The sequence below is a fragment of the Protopterus annectens genome, chromosome 4.part0 (genome assembly GCF_019279795.1).
Source record: "Protopterus annectens isolate FY-2018-M chromosome 4.part0, PAN1.0, whole genome shotgun sequence".
In the NCBI taxonomy this organism is placed as follows: domain Eukaryota; kingdom Metazoa; phylum Chordata; order Ceratodontiformes; family Protopteridae; genus Protopterus; species Protopterus annectens.
The window spans coordinates 638,441,674-638,462,037 of NC_056733.1; the positions used below are offsets into that span (position 1 = coordinate 638,441,674).

The 20,364-nt window shown below is 36.6% G+C and overlaps 1 protein-coding gene and 1 long non-coding RNA gene across 5 annotated transcripts in view; one reads left to right on the top strand and one right to left on the bottom strand.

Moving 5' to 3' along the window:
• Positions 1-9,308, top strand: part of LOC122799496 — a 78,206-nt gene extending 68,898 nt beyond the window's left edge. Inside the window, exon 2 of the long non-coding RNA XR_006364478.1 lies at positions 7,219-9,308. This is a non-coding gene — a long non-coding RNA (uncharacterized LOC122799496). The remainder of the gene's footprint in view (positions 1-7,218) is intronic.
• Positions 1-20,364, bottom strand: part of B3GNT4 (UDP-GlcNAc:betaGal beta-1,3-N-acetylglucosaminyltransferase 4) — a 1,341,192-nt gene that overhangs the window by 175,157 nt on the left and 1,145,671 nt on the right. The gene's annotated exons all lie outside the window — the stretch shown is intronic.

Sequence of the window (20,364 nt, forward strand, 5' to 3'; positions counted from 1 at the left end):
GCTAAGCATATGTTTTTCTGGTTATTAAACTTTAGGATGGCTAGGGTTAGCTCAGCAGTAGAGAATTGTGGTATGGGTTTAGTATAGGGTGTCACTGATAGGGAGGAAGAAAAGAGAAGAGCTACTCCTCCGCCTTTCTTATGGGTTCTGTCATTTCCTATGATACTATAGTTAGAAGGAGTGATTTCAGAGTTCTTTATATGAGGTTTTAGCCATGTTTCGGAGATCGAGAGAATGTCAGGGTGATAGTGGAAGAGTCAGGTATGGAAGTTAGGAAGCCTGTTGCATAAATTTTGAGCCTTCAATGTAGCAAAGAGGAGAGATTTACAGGGTGAGAGGTGAGATGGTAAGGTTGGGTTAGTAAGCTGATTAACTGTGGGTCCAGGGTTGGGATGTATGTCACCGGAGAGAAGAGTAGAGATAAGTTGAAGGAGGTGAGAGAAAAGGAGTTTAGAATGCTTAGTGTTAGAGTTGAGGTTACAGAGGTAAGTAAGGTTTGGATAGTGAGGAGTGGGGACAGAGTTTCTGTTGTCAGGAGTAAGTTTTCGGATGAAAAGAAGAGTGCCGTAATTGTACAGATGGGGAGAAATATCGGTTGTTGGGAATGTTACATGTTTGGGGTATGTAGAGGTTGTGTGGAAAGAGGGGGAGTAAGATATATTAGGGAGACTGGTGAGATAGTGAAGGCAGTAGTGGAAGACAGTAAGTAATAGTAAGGGTAGAGTTAGTGCAGGCCTGATTAGCATAATAGTTTATTTTTCTATAATGGAATAAAATAAGCAATGACTCTGAGAATGTTTTAATTTTTGTTTTTTTGTATCATCATTGTAAAATTTATATTCATTATATGAATGCAAATTAAATTATTTGCAGTAATCTAATGATCCCAGCCTGCTTCATTTAACAGTGTTTATTTAATTAACCTTTATTTCATATCTTTACTAGGACCGCAATATTAACTTTTTAGAAGATTCCAGTGGTCCAGCTGCCTGATAGACTCTCTTAATGTGGAAGAATAAAAAAAAAAAAAATATATATATATATATATATATATATATATATATATAAAAAAAAAAAATATATATATATATATATATATATATATATATATATATATATATATATATATCTGGCAGTGGTATAACACCCTAAAACCCTTCCTGGCCTCCCTTATAGTAATCAGCCTTGGCATAAACCTAGCGCCATAGTGCAGAGGAATGGAGGACTGAATACAAGCCAGGGGACCAGGGTTTGATTGTTGCCCTTGACAGTGGAGGAGCCAGGCAGGAAAGGGATGGAGTCAAGGGAAGTGCATGTTCACCTCTCCTGGTGGAAGGGTGGATTTTGGGCACACTTGGAGGTATACAGGATGATGCAATCCCCCTATTAGAGACTGAGGAGAACACAGCTCACCCTACATAAGGAGGAACACAGCTGTTTGGAGGAATTGGCATTTGTGGGAATAAGGGGATGCCCTTTGTGGACAGTCCATTGGATATTCCTCCCCAGGACCTCACTGAGTATGTGTGGTTAGGGCCAGGAAGAAAAGCAGAAAAAGCTCAAACCAAAATCAGAATATGTTCAAACCACCCCTAATGGCTGCTTTAATGATGGCTACTCTATCAGCTCTCACATGGTGAAGGGAACAAATGGGTTGACAGACTCAGAGAGGGTCTGATGGTTATCAGGCCGCAAGGACAAAAATTGCAAAAAAAGTCAGCTTTGGCATACTCTGGTTAGAGCTCCTCTGGTCAAGCACATTGTTTTCTATCCTTAAGAAATGTGTACTGGTTACCATACACTGAAGTGCCCATTTGAACCTTTTGAGAGATGAGCTTAACCCCTTTCCAACCTAAAGTCTTGAATAAACACAACAGAATCCCTTTAACCCCATAGCACAGTTTATACACAATGAAAATATTGTTGACATACTATAATACAGTACTACCCTACTCCTTCATGTATATGTCATGCTCAGAGACCTCCCAGTGCTGTGTGAAAGAGCATCAGACTACACTGAAATCCATGTGGGAGGTGAGTTTAGATGCACTGCTTGTGCCCACTGTAAAGGCTAATGTGCCTTGTGATCCCTTGTGGAAAGGAGAACAAAAAAAAAACTGGTGCCATGAAGAACCATAAATACCTTATTATCTGGAAAAAGTTCATTTAAAATTGGTAGCCTTTGCTCAGGTGTGTTCAATCCACAGTAAATGTTCATAACACCTCAGCTTTGCTTATTTCCATCAGAGTGAATTTTAACCAATGTAGCCTTCCTTACCGAGTTGTCATTTGTTTCTTTTTGGCTTGCCTCTGGCATGATTGGATATTACTTGTGCGGAGGATGTGGATCTTCCACCACTCCAAATGGAGTAATCTGAGTTCCTCACAATCTTGTTTATCATACATTTAAATGTCTGGACAATTTGGTGCAGATAATTTGAAAGTTCCTATACACTAACTAGCTTTGTTTGTATCACATGCTCTGATTAATTTTCTTGTCCTTCCATTTAGAGCATAGCGAGTAATATTAGTACCCTGCACATTTAGGTCTGCACCAGTTTCCTAAAGCATTCCTTCTTCTTCTGATACCTGTAGTATAATCTGATGTGCAATTACAGATTATATCCCACTCTCACTATAGCTAACACATTCCTAGTAGGTGGAAGGGGGACGTAACTGATGCCATAATATATGTGGGAACTCTGTGCTGTTAGTCCCTGCTTGGTGCAGTGACATGTATCCAATGATTATCTCCATCACTGGGCCTGCTGCTACCTGTCTCCTGTCTAGATTTAGATATTTTACCACAACTATTAGCTCATTTTATGAAACACTCTCCAGCACTTCTGCAGAGGACTGTACAGAAAATAATGCTGGTTTGCCCAGGTATTCCTATAATACCTTCATCATCTTTGCACTCCTTGGCCTTGTGACTTTATTTCCCTCAATATAAATATTTCCTCATTTTTTTCAGGGACTCTTTTACATTCCTTAACTCTTATGTTCTCCTTCTCCATAGCATTTGCCAAACACTATAGTTTTATTGGTTCGCTTACCTTGAGATGTTTCTCTCCATTAATAGTCTAACATAAGGTATTTTTATGAATATTCACACTGATATTCCCTTGTGTAAGATATTTTATACTCCTAGCTAACACCTTTCTTTAACAGTTGAATAAAAGTTGGATCACTTTTGCTATATTTGCTAAGCCCCTATAAATTTATAGGCTTCTCAGTTTCATTTGGCATAATTTGAAAGTTCTTCTTTTGTTTTACTTCTAAGATGAAAAGGCACTCTCCCTTTATTTGACCTAATTTACCCTTAATTTCTTTGACAAGTTCATTTTTATGACATTTAATATATTTATCCTTCTCAGGATGCCACTGACCTATGCCATGTTATGTTGTAGAGGGACAGAGCCCTGTTCATGTCTCAGACAACCAAATTCAAATAGAAGCTCAGGTGCCTATAGGAGCTGAACTAGGAGGATGGGAGTGAATGGCCACTGCAGACTCACCCATCCTAGAGGAATGGATGCAAACTTTAAGCACATTATGAATATCAAAAGAGAATAAGAGGGCATAATCGAAAGACACAAAGTGGATAAAATTATATGTGCAATTTAAATAGTTGTCTTTTAGTTGTTCTGCATACAAAATTAATAGGTGCAATATGGACATTGAGTATTTTTAATTTAATTATTATATCATTGTGCTATGGAATGCGTCTTGTTTTTCAAGTCCCTTTTAACATACTGAGACTTGCTAACGTACACCATTTCATTTCAAGTCTTCAATAATGGCTACATTAACGCAGCACCATAGATGTGCTTCTTCCATAAGACCCATTGTGGACCTGTATTAGCTTTTCTGTAAAGAATGTCTCTAATCTGGAAGCCCTTGTAACCCTGTCGTGAGAGAGAGGAGAGCAGGTCTTTGCACACAAGTCTTCCCTATCTTTGCCTCACAATGTTTTGCATATGGTCTGCTGTTCAAACCCTCCCAACTGGTATCAGCAAATGGGATTTTTTTCCTGTGCACCAATGGGCCAGCAGTGCTCTTGAGGATTTATTGTCACAGGACATACTTGGTGTTATGAACCACTGAGCCTTTCCCCTAGCTCTGTAGTCTATGTTGTAATGCATGTCCTTCCAGGAACCAAATGTACTACCTCTGTGCTCAGCTTACCCAATCTAACAGGATCATGGGTTCCACCCATTGTCATTACAATATGGAAGTGTGGCTTCTGCCTAGTAAAAGTGCAGGATCTTTCTTAGGTGTTCATTGAATGGTGGTGAGATGTCAGCAGCATATGGTACTGCATATATTTAGCAGCAGGGACATCTTAAAAAATAAATATGTATATATATATGTATGAATGTCCTCAGTTTCCCAGCTGGCTTTGGAAAGCTTCCATAATTAGTACTGTATATGAAGTCTGCACTGTGTGTTTCCTGATATGTATCCTGTTGATACTTCTCTTAGGCATATTACTTGTTATGATGTTGTACTTTACATCACAGCTCAGGCCAAGGCTACTGAAATACTCGATGCAGCAGCCACCTAACTGGTTATACACATCTCTATAACTAGTAAATAACATTATAAAATGAATATGCAGGTAATAATGAATACTGTAGTGTACTAAGCTGACAGAAAAGGACAGATAAATACACCGTAAGAGCAGTGTGTGTTTAAGGAAGCTAGCAGTAGCATGATGACTGTAAACTATGACTAGAGCAGCTAAGAGACAGTAACACCATAGTCACTGTTGAGAAAAAGCTGATGGTAGGGAAACATTAAACAGTTGGGGGAAAAAGGAAATGTATTGCTGGAATTTAATTTATAAAAGAGAGCCAGACAATTATGGAAGCTTACAGAGTATAGTTTATTTAGTTATTTATGTTTTGTTAACTAGGTTAGTCCTGCTGGATGGAGTCAACTTTCAGAGAGGATGCCTGGGGAATAGACCCAAATACAGTAAGAAAACTATTACTACTAAGAAGAAGAAAACGCTAATGACAACAGGAAACAGAATAAAGAAATGAAAAACAATAGGAACAAAATAAATGATTTGGAAATACGTAGTTGATATACTCTCATGTTATCGCAAAAGGTGTTTGCATATCTTTCAACTGTTCCTGATTTTCAGAGATTTCCCTGATTTTGCCTCAAACATTTGTTCTGCTCTTCATAACATTTGTGGATTTATAACAAAACAGTGAGGATTAGTCATTAAATAATTCCAGACTTTAAAGTTACAGTCTTCTTTTACTACAGGCAATGCATTTTATTATACGCTCTCTTAAGTGAATACTGTCAATGTTTAAAAAGTGTCCCCGTGTTTGTTTTTTTGGCCTTGCCCTTGATTTTAGAGAAAAGAGGTTAAGATTTGTGGTGGTTAACAATATGTAGCTGTACTAGTTGTGCTAACAAAGCTAATAAAACAGAACACATTTCTTTATACATTGTGAGGTACGTTATGGTACAAGAAAACATAGTTCACATGTATTGTGCATCCTAGTGCAGCAGACAAGGCTTCTTATATGTATACTATACATTAAGTCATCCATCAATAAATCTCCACTCAAAAGTCACAGTGGACTCCAATACAGACCCCATGAACAGCAACTGCCATCTACAGAATTTACTATGCAAGGAGAGATTGGAAGTAGATTGGCAGAAAACCTCTCAACTGTCCAGATTTTTAAATAATGTTAAGATTTTTGCTGCTCCTCTTAAAATTTGTGATTTTTCTGGAAAATCATTTAGGATTGAGTTTTAGATTTCATATCATTCAGAAAATGTGCACTAATGCAAAATCTGTTATTCTATTACCTTTCTAAGTTTATAAGAGCAGTATTTAAAATTTGTCTGTATTTTGGGCCTTTGTCCCCCATTACTTTTGGCTTTTCAGAGGTTGAGAGGAATGCTTGACAGGCCTATGTTTCATATAATTCATGCACTGCAAACAAATAAACTATGAGGGGATGACATGCAGACTTTAACCAGAAGACTTCCCAGTTGGGGATCAAACCAGAGATCCTCTTGCTGTGAGGAGACAGTGCTATGCATTGTGCCTCATATTGTGCAGTAATTCACATTCCAAAAATGTAAAGCAGTATTGTAAAGATAGAATATATATATATATATATATATATATATATATATATATATATATATATATATATATATATTGTATTATATGTAAAATGTATATATATGATATATAAATAATATGTATGTATATATATATATATATATATATATATATATATATATATATATATATATTTGCATACATTTATGCATATATGTATATGTCACATACATAGCACAACACATTGGTTTTAAAGGGCAAACCAACTAAAGGCACATACATTTATACATTCATACATAGATAAGGATTGCATTTTAAGACATAAAGGGAGAGAAAGATGCAGTAATCAGTCTATATATGTGCAGAGTACATACCTGTGTAATAAGAATGGGAAATCATTTTTGTGAATGAATTTCTAGCCAATTGCCTACAATGTTAACACCCAGAAATCTAAAGAAGGTGCTTAGTTAGTGGTTGTGGGCACACTATGTTATCACCGGGGCATATCCTAGAGATTGGAATGAAAGATTGTACCTCTGTTGTAATGTATGTAGGTATATATGATGAAATAATACTGCCTGTTGGTTTTGTTCAGTAAGTGTGCATATATTGTTATACAAATCATAGCTGTTATTTGTTTGGTCTGCATATCTGTATGCATCTCCCTGGCATACTACTGCTGCCCTTCATTGTTGCTTATTAGGCTACATCCTGTATGAAAGCTGTCATTTGTCATCAGAGTACATAACATTTAAAATGAATGAAGTTAATTATTTAGTTCATTCAAATTAGGAGCTGCCTCTAATGTTCTAGGGTTATAAAGTAAGTGATAGAAAATAAAACTGCGGTAGAGTTGTTGCCCCACAGTAAGACGCTGTCCGGTTCGATTCTCAGCTAGAGCGTCTTCTGCGTGGAGACATGCGTGAATGGGCGTACCTTCGTTGAAGGTTGTGCGTCAGGCCTGGCAAGCCGGTACGTAAAAATCAACTGCCAGTCATTAGCGGACCGGAGTTCCGCTGTGGCGACCCCTAACTGGGAAAAGCCGAAAGACACAAATCTTACGTAGTCCAAGGTTTATGAATAATATCAGTAATACATTTTTTTCTTCTTTTTTTCAGACATCAAATAAAAGCACTACAAAAAGGAGCAGTTTAAAGAAAGGAGAGCAGTGGAAGGGTGGCTGAAGTGAGCACATACTGAAATCATGCCGGTGGCCCACGCAAGAATGGATGAAGACTCTTTCATGCTGCATTATCTGAAGGTGTTGAAGGAACTTCTGGCCTTTATCTTGTTCAGCTACACAGTTCTTCTTGGAGCTCTTTTTATAGCTGGATGGACAACTTATTTCATGGTTATGAAATGAGAGAAATATTTTGTAATTTGATTCATTGTAAAGAATTTTACTTGCCACATAAAAAGCTTGCAAAAAACTACAAAAATGCTTTACAATAGATAACTCATCACTGTTGAAGTACAATGCATAAATCTGAAACACTAAAACAGTGCATTTCACAATAATTAAAATGAGTGAAGTCCTGTTTTGGACATGCAGGGAAGTAGATTAGTAGTTTACTTTTAAGATGTTTGTCTGGTATCATGCAGAAACAAATGCATCACTCACTTCACGCTGCTTCTTTGTTTAATAAATACTGCATTAACATGCAGTCTGGGTATATAAGTGTGAAAAACAGTAGAGATAGAATTTCCCTAGTGCACCCGTAAACACTTAGAAACTCTAAATTAGTGCACGGTTTCATTACATGACATCAAGTTTAAGATGTGGCATGGACAGGATGAGGAGGTTACTTATAACATGTACAACCTTGCTGTTTTATGAGAGACAGGATTTTTACTGACTCCTTATGCTCCTGGACCTTCCTATTGAATGGGGATAGAATTACCTCACCCACAAATAAAGTATTGTACTACATAAGAATATTTTTATTAAGAGATAGCAAATCCTGGCAGCAGTTTTGAACTCAGAACTTCTGCAACAGGCATCAGGCTAAGCTTTGTGGTACATAGAGCAGAAACATAATGAAACTCAGAACTGTGCTGGCCCCTTAAACAGTGTAGTAACTAGCTGAGCTTACCACACAGTTGCAACTACGTTATTGTACCAAAGGTAGTCTATATCATGGCGATAACTTTAGAAATGCATTTGAATATGGCTGATATTCCAATAGTGCAACTTATTGCAGGTTAGATATAAAAATTATTTTAACATAACTCAGACTTAAAACAAAACTGCATCTTACAAAAAAGTCTCAGTGCAATAAACAAAAGTCAGGAGAAGTAAAAACAGACATGGTTCATCTTCGTTTGGATATATTCTGATAAAAAGATGCTGTACTTTTTAAAGCTCTTTGAACCCATAGCTAAAAGAGAATTACATACAAAAAAATCACTACAGATCTTTTAATCGGACATGACTTGACCCGAAGCAGGAACAGTGATTCTTATGAAACTGAATGAAGTGGATTAAAGGATTCCAGCATAAAGAAATAAACTGTATCTTGCCTTATAAATAACAACAGTACAGAATGTATAATTCTGAATGCAACAAAATGTGACAGACAATGGTTTGCCATCTTGACATAGTGGTTGCTAACAGGCTTACTGAGATAGCAGTAAAGGACAACAAAGAAGAGGGATATAAAGTAATATGCAGTGCTGGTGTTTTTGGGAGGTAAAACCACATTGTCCTTTCTGATCATTTGTAATTCATACTACTGCTACAGCCATTGTGGTTATGAAACATGTAAGCACACCTAAAACAAATTACTTGACCACCCCTCTTTAGAGACATGTGTTCTAGATTACATACAAGAGACAAAGATAAAACATATGTGAAGAGCAACTATAGCTGCTTCGGCAGATTTTGAAATGAGTGACTGTGTTAGGAAAAAATATAGATTCAATGCATGGCCTGATGTGCGGTGTCATCAGATATTGCATCACCTCTGTTATGTGTAATACTGTGTGAAGTAATGAAATCCCATTGAACTCATGAATACTAATCACAGGTCTGTATGCTAGTGAGTCATGTGTACATATTAAGTTCCTTTTATGCTTGTAAGATGTGTATATATAACATTGTTCTATTTTCTGCAGGAAGTGCCTTTGTACCAATGCTAAATCTATAGTGCTGAAAATTTAATTTAAAAGCAAACTAATAAATACAATGATGTTGGCATATTTCTTCCAACTGAGAGTTTGTGATTCTGGGGGATTCAAATGTGGTTGAAGTATCAGGAGACTGAATTCTTGTGGTGACAGTAAGCCATGCAAAGCCTTGCCTTTTAGTAAACCATTGAAAGCAAGGACAAACAGAATGAACCAGTAAATGCATACATATAATATTATATTTGTGCAAGTCTATACAGTTCTACTAAATGATAATGAATTTCATGGAATCTTTATAGTGCTGTACACTAATGTACTTCATATTTTCTTTTAAAACAGTTTCATAACATGATGGTTCATAGTTTAGTACTAGGCTAACTGCCTTTGCCAGTTATGCCATGTGAGTATCAAACCCTGCACCTTGTGCTTTTAAGGTAAACATTAGACCAACCTAATGTCTATACTAGGTAATGGTATAGCAAAATACACAAGTCAGTGTTACCCCTCCTGTTTTCAGTTGGTTATTAAGGTGTTTGATGACTCATTTTTGGTACATTATATGCAATGTGCTTTACAATGAGGCCTTGAAAATGAGCTAGCCAATTCAATACTTTGTACTGATGATTTAATGAAAGAATTAACCCACTCACATAATGTCCACAGGTGGACAAATTGACAGTACAAATGTGAAATAATACCTCAGGAGATTCTGAAATTACTATTTTATCTATCTCTTCACGTGAAACAGGTTTTAGTGTAGTGCAGTGATATTTCTGCTAGCAGTACAAAAACATATGCTTGTCACACAATCTTTGTCCCAGGGACGGGATAGTACAACATTAAAATGATTGCAAAGCAACAAGCAAAAAGGTCACACTGAAAAGCCATATAGGCAAAACACCATAAAAAGACCCTGGCAAACCAGTGTCTTCACTGTTTAATGCCTTCTTTAAAGGCTGCCCATGGGAAACATGGATAATAACCCCTTAAGAAGATACAAATACTCATGACTTTCAAGATAAATGCACACTGATCAGCAGCTCATCTTCAGCTCTCGGTGTAAAAGCAGAAACAGAGAAACTGCAGCCAGAGATAGTCAGTTTCAATAGGACTAAGTTACTGGTTTGCAAGTACACTGCCTGGATGCCTGCAAAGAAGAGGAAACTAAGATAGCCTGAAAGGAAATCAACTAAAAAAGGTGAAGAGAAGATAGTGACTGGGAATAATCCTGCAGCTGTTCAACAAAAAGCAGTTAAAGCTTCAGCTTTGGTGCAAGACAGGACTTCCAGTAATCTAGAGGGAAAAAAATAAGTCAAATGTGCTCAGAAATGACTAAAATAAATGAAACATTGAAGGAGTATATAGACTCAAATAAAAGGTTGGAACAAATGGCAGAAGCTTTAAACAGATATTCAGATGAGCTGATGTAACTGCAAAACTCAGAGACTGAAATGAAGAAAAGGCTGGCTGAGTATGAGACTGCACAAGAAGAGATGTTTCAAAAAACAGAATTAGAGGACAAAGTATGTAGGGAAAATCTGAAAATTTCTGCTATACCAGAGAAACTAGAAGGAACCAATGGTATTAATTTATGGGGGTACAAATAAGCAACTGGACTTGTATTCCACAGCAGGAACTGTTAACTGAAAGGGCACATCATGTGTATGCTCCACATCTGCCCATGAGAAAACAATCAATACCTGTATTAGTAAAGATGCAAACTTACCAGGAGAAAGTGTTGACCTTGACAAAACTGAGGCAGAAAGGCAAAGTATTAAAAGCTAGAGACAGTAGAGTGTTTGTGGAAAATGATTATTCACTGTACACCAGGCAGAACAGAAACACATTTACGCCAGTAATCATGGAATGCTGAGTGGCAGGTGTGAGATTCAAGCTGCTGTATCCAGCTGTCTTCAGAATATTTTTTTTTCTGTAGGATCAAATAGATTCCGTGATGCAGAACAGGCTAGAGAGGAAATTTAAAAGATTGTCTAACAAAAAATATATGTGAGACTGTAAAGCATCAGTCGCATCTGTGAATTATGGCTTTATAAGAATAAGTGGAAAAAGTGGGCTTTGTTAAACTTGTCTGAACTGAAAGGCATTTACCTCAGTTCATGTTATTGTTTGGAAGGACATGGGGGGAGGAAAAAGGTAACTGTAAATAAAACATTTATTTTCTTAACAGTATTTCTATGCAACATTACACAATATAAACTGTATATGTTATAGTAAAGTATTTTATTTGTTCTTGTATGTGTTGAAGTTATTAAACAGATGCCTTTTTTCTTTCATTTTATTTATTATTTATTTATTAACATTTGGTGACTGGGAAAGTCCAGCTGAGTCAGAAACCCTTTTTCAGTGGAAGCCTGGGAAGAAAAGCTCCATCAGTGATTACAAATTGACAATGACAGTATACACATAACATCACATTTTCAACAGCATTGGATAGATGCAAGAGGTACAATATGAGGTATATACATGTACATGATTTACAGGTTGGATAGAAAAGCTAACATTTTCTCTTTCTTTCTTCTTTTTTGGTATTAAGAAATGTAGGCATTACAGTTCTAAAAGAGAAGAAAAGCTAATCAAAAGCCTGTTTAAGTTAATAGGCTGTGATCTTAATTTTTTTGAGGTGGTTGTAGAAGTATACAGATCATAAATGTAGAGCTAAAATGTTTCTCTTACTTCTGTGTAGGTGTCTGGATTAAGACCCTTGGCTTATTCTAATAACAAATGTAAGTGGAAACAAGTAAAAATGAGAACACTGAATATAATAAAAAGTTTTCCTTTAACAGTAAATGTTTCAGGTTGACTTTCAGGCTGCAACAGACTTCATTTGTCTTTTTCCCTTAATGTTTATGGAGATAAGCTAATAATAGAACAATAAAAGACAGAACACTGGTTTCTTCATGGCTAAAAGTTAATGATTTCTGAAAGTAAGCAAATAGTTTTCACACATGGGGAAGAGGGAATATGGATAAAAAAAGAACAGACACCAATTAATGTAAATAAAAGCAAAGGCAATGACATGCATCTCAGCATGGATAACTTCAGTTTTAGGTTAACCAGGGCCTGTGTTAGCAGCTGTCTATTTGGCACAAATGTTCCTATTAGGAGGGTTAAACATCATTATTTGAAGATGTACATAGTTATGAGTGTCTTGTATTAAGTTAATAGGTTATGGGAGAGTTCCAGTGGTCTGTTTGGTTGTTTGTTTGAGGGTTTTTATTAAAACAAAAAGTCTTTAAAATGTGACACAGGTTCCAATATTAAGAAAAGATGTATAAAGGATTAACCTGCCAAACATTAACAGGTGCATGTTTCACAAAAGCTGGAATTATACATTTAAAAAAGCTACCAAATATAATAGGTGTGAATAATTACTTCTTACCATAATGGTGACTATTTGTATTTTACCTTGAAATGTGTATGATCTCACAGATATAGACAAAAAGGAAAAGGTATAGATAAAAAGGAAAAACATATTTAATTTTATTAAGAAATGCAGAGTGTAAATAGCAATGCTACATGAAATACAGTTGGAAAGAATTAAGCATGTGAATTTGATAAAGAAAGGATTTCAGGATGGGCATTCCGCAGACAATTCGGGACAAATGAAAATGGGGAGTGTTTATATTAATTTTCCGAGGAGCTCCAGTAGTAATAAAAGATGACAAAAGATAATAATGGTAGATTTGTGGTAGTAAGGTGCTACTGGCAAGGGATGAAGATTAAACTGGCATGTATTTCTATTCCACCTAAAACTGCTATTATGGAGCTTAAAAGAATTGGGAGAAATAATCAGCTTTCAGGAGAGAATATTAAAACCTAGAAGGGAAAATATAACAAAAGGGGGTAGATTTCTGTAGAAACTTTTGAAAATATTTGATCTGAAAGATGTGAATTTAGTAGCAGGAACTCAGAGAGCATGTAAATATTATTCCCCAAGGTACAGTAACTGGGGTAGACTTAACAGAAATTATATTTCACATGTCCTTTTAATCGAGAACTTTGATACATATTGTGATGACTGTGCCCAGGCCCAGCAATCAAGGAGCCTCAATCCTCACCACTAACACCAGGGAGGTCGTCTCATAGAAGAGGAAAGGATAACTAACACACACAGTAAAGTACAATTTCCCTTAAGTGCACACAGAGATCACAGTCAGTCTGGGGCTGGCTGCTCCCTTGCTCACCAGGTCCCCAATAAGACTCCCCACTGGCACAGCTATAGGGTCTAGGTCTCAGCCTAACTGGGCAAGATAGAATCTCCATTACCCTCTCTGTCCAACTAGCACTTCATGTCCCTGCCAAGTAGCTGACACAACACACATATACACACACTTTGAGATAAGTATTTATACAACTTCACAGACACTCCTGGGAAAGGCTGACACAGATTCTCCAGCTGTGCCCCTTTACCCAGAATATACGGTAGTAATTACTGCCACCACCCAGTTAATAATATCAGCTACTAAAAGGCCCTTAAAAGGGTGTCCAATTATTACTGTGCAATAGTAATATCTAATGGTAATGTGACTATACAGTCTAAGGCTTATTGGAAGGGCTTAGACAGTAAATTCTATAAATATATCTTCTTCTTCTTTTGGCTTTTCCCGGTTAGGAGTCACCACAGCGGATCACCTGTCCACTCATGATTGGCAGTGGAATTTTATGGTGTTGAGTTGCTAGCCCGGCACCCAACCTTCCACAGAAGGCACACACATGCACATACTCACATCTAGGGCCAATTTAGAGTGTCCAATCCACCTACTGCATGTCTTTGGGATGTGGGAGGAAACCCATGCGACCACAGGGAGGACATGCAGACTCTGCACAGAAGGCACCCCAGCCAAGAATTGAATCAGAGAACCTCTTGCTGTGAGGCGGCAACACTAACCACTGCACCACCGTGACCGCCCAAACTCTATAAATATATAATGTACTCTAAAGCATACCATCTCTACACAAACCAGCCACAGGTAGAAGGTTTTAAAAATATTTAATAATAAATAATTAAAACACAAGACAAAACTACTACAACACAGAGATATCTAAGAGTTCACAGATCACACAGAAACTTAAAATAATATTGTAGGAACGATCTGATTACACAGAAAAATACTTAATCTAACTTTCTAATCTTTAGCTAATCTTAGAGAAAACATAGTGCTACAATCCTACTTACATACATAAAGAGCATAGGCAGTGCTGGGTTAGATGTCCAAGATCAAAATGCTCTCTGGTCTCTTGTGAGAAATAGTATTTAAACATTACTAACAAACATGTCTCTAAGGTCCTCCCAAAATTACATCATTTTTGTCACTTAGGTTTTCCCAGTATTCATATTTTAACACCTGGTCTGAGTTTTCAGGCAACAAACTGCATTATTTAGCAATCTAACACCTCCTCAGAAACTTACGATACAAGACATTTCACATGTATATACTAACAGAAACTAAAGCAATAAAAGCACTTTCCACATCTAAATTCTAGTCATAAACTTTAGCCTTAAAAAAATGGGCATGAAATCTTTATCCAGCCACCCTCGGGCCAAATTCTAACATGAAAGGATACAACATGCTTCACTGGGCCAGTAGACTGCAATGTTGTCACATATTTTGCAGTTCCACATTTCACAGTGTTTTCTTACATTTAAAAACACAAGCCTGTATTTTACATTTATTTATACAGTTGATAAAATTATATATTAAATTCTATTTGACTAGGCTGGCAGCTTTCGCCCATCTCTCCCCAATCGTCACACATATCCAATAACTATTTCAGATCATGTGCCAATAATTACTAAGATAAAATTGCTGGGCAGTGAAGTAAAGATAAGACACTGGTGCTTTTCTACCTACCTGTCAGAAAGAGAAGAATTTAAGGAAAGGATAGTAGAAATTATCCAGGAGTTCTTAAGGAAGATAGAAAGCACTCCAGAATGCATAGCTAGTGAGTGGGATAAAATTAAAGTGGAGTTTAAAAACAGGGTAAAAATAAAAGAAAAAGACAGCTTGTTAAGAAGTAATAAGAATTATTAAGAGGGCCTGACAAACGTTAAAGTATTACAACTCCAGAGCACAAAAAATTTTTTGCACAACAACTTAGGCAACAGAAAGTAGAAAGTGCTATTGCCATACTTAGGTAGCAGAGCTCCAGTAGAGGTATTAGAGTTATTTTGGAAATGTTATGAAAATCTGAATAAAGCAGAGAAGTGGGGAAATCAAGAAACCTCACAAATGAAAATATTTATGGAAGATTTACATATACCACAGTAAGAGGTGATGAGGCTCAACAACTAACAGTTAAGATAGGAGGAGATGAGATAAAAATGATGATGTAAAACCAATGTACAGGAAGGTCTCCAGGAACATCGGATCATTGGCAGTTCATATGGTCATAGGAGGTTACTAGGCTAATGGCCTTAGAGCCTTTTTCATCCTAGCTATTAATGCGCATTTTTCCCAATATCAGTGCCCACAAGCTAGAATGACTTTGGTACATGCCTGTAACTTACTGCTTGTACAAACTGACCCTGCCCATAAGGGCTACACGTGGCAAGCCAAGTGTGAATTTGCGATTTCCCATCCATTGGTCCAAACTGCTTTTGAATAAGCTTAGGAAACAGCTCTGTTTCACATGAATGTGGAGTCTGTTCCAGAGAATGGGGTAATCACTGAGACACACATCTATCCCTCTAACATGATTTGTTTATGTCACAGACTAGGTTTAGATCCTTAAATCGTATGATTTTTAGTGGTGTTTGTTTTGCAATGGTATTCTGGTGGAAGTTTGGAAGTTAGGAGAGAAGAAAGTGATAAAAATCTAGAAGATTTAGTTTAATGACAGTATTTTAAAAGAAGAGGAGGCACTGACAGCCTGGAAGAGAAGTTATGGTGGCTGTAATACCTAAAGATGGGAAAGACCCATCTTATCCAACTTCATATAGGCCTAGCTCTGTTCTAAACCATGACTTTATGTTCTTTATAGAAGAAAGATAAGTTGATGCCAGAATTGACAGATATGGATCAATGTGGTTTTGTGGAGGGGAGGCAAACATTTGACAATATTAATACAACAATGATGGTCCAGAGGGAAACTAAATGGAACAAAATGCCACTGTTGTTGATGGGTCTTTATGCAGAGAAAGGCATGAGTAGGACAATGGAAGCATTTGTACAATACAATAATATACAATACAATAATACGGTTAATTAGAAAAATATATGCAGGATTAAAGTGGGAGTGTTCTTTTCTGATAAGTTATGCCTGAATAGAGGAACCAAGCAGGTGTATCCCCTTTCCCTTTTGTTATTTGTATTATGTTTAGAACAACTTGCAAAGAAAATAAGGGGCTCAGAAATTCACATATATAATTGGTACAGTGTTCAAGAAAAGTTAGCGTTACTTGCAAATTGTTGTACCTGATGGAACCAGAAAAGGACGTTTCAGTGTTGTGGAATATTCTGAGACAGTTCTTGGTTGTTTTTTGGGATATAAAATTAACAAAGATAAAACAAAGGCTATATTTATTAACTATGTACCCACACATGAGTTGGTCCAACAATACCCCATATTTATGGGGGCATAATAAAATTAATTATTTAGGAGTATGGATTAAAAAAAAAGATTTGGTTATGGCAGTTAAGGATATGTGGGAAGAGACTAAAAAGATAATTCAAAAACTGAGAAAGTAGAAGCACTTGCCTATGTATATAGATAGCAAGATACAAGCAGTAAAATGGTTTTAGGCCCTTTAGTTTTATACACGTCAGGCATATTTTTGTCAACCAGAGGAGGAGTTGTGGACATTAATTAATAAAGAGCTGAAGGATTTTATTTGGGAGGTGATGAGGGCAAGAGTCAAGTGGGATAAGTTGATCCTCCCAGCTGAACAAGACGTTTTAGGATTACCTGATTTGAAGGGAGATTTAAGAGATACGCAGTTAAGGCTCTTATACACAATTCAAACAGAAAGCTACAATTCAATGTAGAAAGGGGCGATGATGAAGCAGAAGGGTAATTCAAGAAATATGGAAAGAATGGGATTTTGGATGCAGATCCTTAAGGAGAATAACAACAACCATACAGAATATTATATTCATAAAGTACAAGAAAGTATACTAAGAACTAAGCCAACATGGGAATGGAGAAAGGAGATTCTGCCAATAGGGATGAGTGCAATTAGGAGTACAGAGAATATGTAGAGGGCACTGGAATTAACTGAATGAAGGTGGCAAAGGAACCAAAGGACTGGGAACAAATAATTAGAGAAGGAAAGGTAATAGAATGGGAAGAGGCCAAGGAGAAATGTGGATTGCAGGCTAGTGATTGTCTTCCCTATCACAGATTGATAGCAGAATATAGACAAAGAGAGAGTGACAGGGGAATCCTAAATAAAAGACCTGTACTAGTTGAGTTTTTTAATTAAACCTAGAACAGAAACTGCTGTTAAAAATGATAATTAGCAGGGCATGTAAATATTGCACAAAAACTATAGGACTCAATCAGAAGAGATCAGAAAAGACTGGGAAGAGATGGCTTAAGTATGCAATTCGCAAAGAAACAATGGGAGGACATATGTATGCCTCCCAAATATGCAACAAAATCTAGAAGATTTAGGATTTTTGCCTGGAAGTGTTTGCATATATACTTTTATACCCCAAGCAGATTCCAAAGAATTTTTTCCTAGGTAGATGGCAAGTGTTGAAGGTGTGATGGGGAAGAAATAATTAACTCGAAACATATGTTCTGGGAATGTAATGAGTGTGCAGACTTTAAAAATTCCCTACAGAGTACTCTGTCAGGAAAACTGGGTGAGCAATTGCTTAGACACAGTAATTCCTTCTTAAGTTTAATTGTGGCTGCCAAAAAAAAACAGTTACTAGAAAATGGAAATCAAAATCTAAACCAACTATAGCTGAAGCAGTAAACATTGTAACAGAGATAAAAGAACAGGAAGTGGGATCTTTAGAAAAAGGTAGGGGCAAATTACATAGAAAAAAATAGAAATTGTGTAACCAATACATGCAGAAAAATGTTTTGGAGGAGCAATGACGTTTAATAGAAGCCAGAAATTGGATAATTTATGTAATGTTGCTTAGGTTATACATCACATATATAATGTTTGTAAATGTGCACTTGTTATTATGATTTGATTACTTTTATATAATTGTATGTTTGCATGTGTCACAACTGATAATTCAATAAATGTGTTTTAAAAAAAAGAACATGCAAATACTCCAGCTACACGACTTTGAATGCTCACTGACTTTCTAACTTTTTCTAAGTTTAAATTCTGATATTTAGGCCAATGAAGTTAAACCCACTAGCTGTTAACATAACATGTTTCACCTTTTCTATGGGCTGTTCAGTACAGCATAAGTTGGTAGTTTGGTCATTTTCTGAAAACACTCAGTTTTTAAAGAAAAGCCTTATGCCCATAACATTACAGTGGCTACAAAACATCTCAAGTAAGGAACAAAACAGCAAGCGAGGTCATACAGGCAAAACATGAAAATGATCCATGCAAACTAGAGTCTTCACTGTATAATACCTTAAGCCTCTTTGGATGGAGAGACTGCCATGTTACACATGGTAGTGTATTTGATGTTCAGCTAAGATTGTTTTTTTTTGTATTTTGTCCTAGCTGGTTTCCTGTAGCTTAGCTTTGTTAGCTGTCTGCACCCTTCTTCCCCATTTTATTTCAGTGTGTGTGTTAGGCTCCATTGCAGCCACATGTTTATTGCTGGAGATTTCAAATCATCTTTATTTGACCTATTGGAATGTCACCTTGTATGAAGGTCTGCACAGTTTTTGAAGTAAACTATTTAACGGTCTCCACAGGTGTCATTTTTATTGAGTCACTACCTGCCAATGCTACTGTGGTGGTGAGTAAACCTTCTCAATACATCTTGCTACAGATACGAAATTACACTTGCTATGCACAGCCAGGGGAGGCAGAACAGAGAACCCCCTGGGGAACACAAAAATAACATGTTACAGACATACGAGTCTTCTAGTCATGTAACTTCTAAATGTGTACAGACTTCTTACTTTTTATAAGTCTTTAGTGAGGTCATTAGGCCAATAAAGCCAAAATCCACTAGCTACAAACATGACATGTTTCATGGTTTTCACCTTTTTATGGTCTCTCCAGTACAGCATAAGTAGGTTATTTGACCATTTTCTGAAAAAAATCAGCTTTTAAAAAAGCCTTCTGTCTATAATATGAGGGTGATTGCAAAATTTCCCAAATAGTGAGAAAGACAATCAAACTAAAAGGTCATACAGAAAAGCCACATATGCAAAATCATCAGCAAGACCCTAACAAACCAGAGTATTCACTATGCAATGCCTTAAAACTCCTTTGAAGGAGGCTTGGGCAGGGCGTATTCATAAAGCTACTCACCACTGACTGCTCAAACTGATGTTGACATCAGCATGTTGAGGTGGGGCTTAGAGCTAGGAAAATATGTGGTGTGAGCAGTGTATTTGACATGGTACACACTCAGTTCACTCTCCCTCCTGCCACTGATTTCCACTTCCCCTTTGCACACTGTTGCTAGGTCTCAAATGGAGGCTAATACCATGATCAATGCTACTCTTGAGTTCCTCTTCCCTCCCTATCAGCAGCATCAGCTGGGGAATGGTATCAAAAAAAGAGGTCCATAGCTATTAGAAGGACAGTCTGTCAGCTGATGGTTAACCTGCATCACTAGGTGGAAATAATGTAAAAATTCCATGGGGAACCAAAAATGAAAGAGAACTTTAAAGAGAGATATGTCCAGTCCAGATTATCAAATGCTTTTTCAGACTAGTTTGTTACCAGTAGCATTTTATTTTTTTTCAGGCAGTATATTTTTTAATCAAGACTGTCAAATTTTGTAAGACCAGGAACAAATCCAGTCTGATCCAAATGTGTCAACAAGGATAAAAGCCTAGCAACCCTTTTAGCGACAATCCAAGTTAATAAATTATAGTAGTGGTTTAAAGTTGCAACAGGCCTATGTCAATAATGTAATGCTCATGACAGACTTAGAAATAACTACAATTACTACTTTCTTTCATTTTAATAGTGAGAAGATACAATTTCTAATGCATATCCCAACTTTAGCAAATTTTGT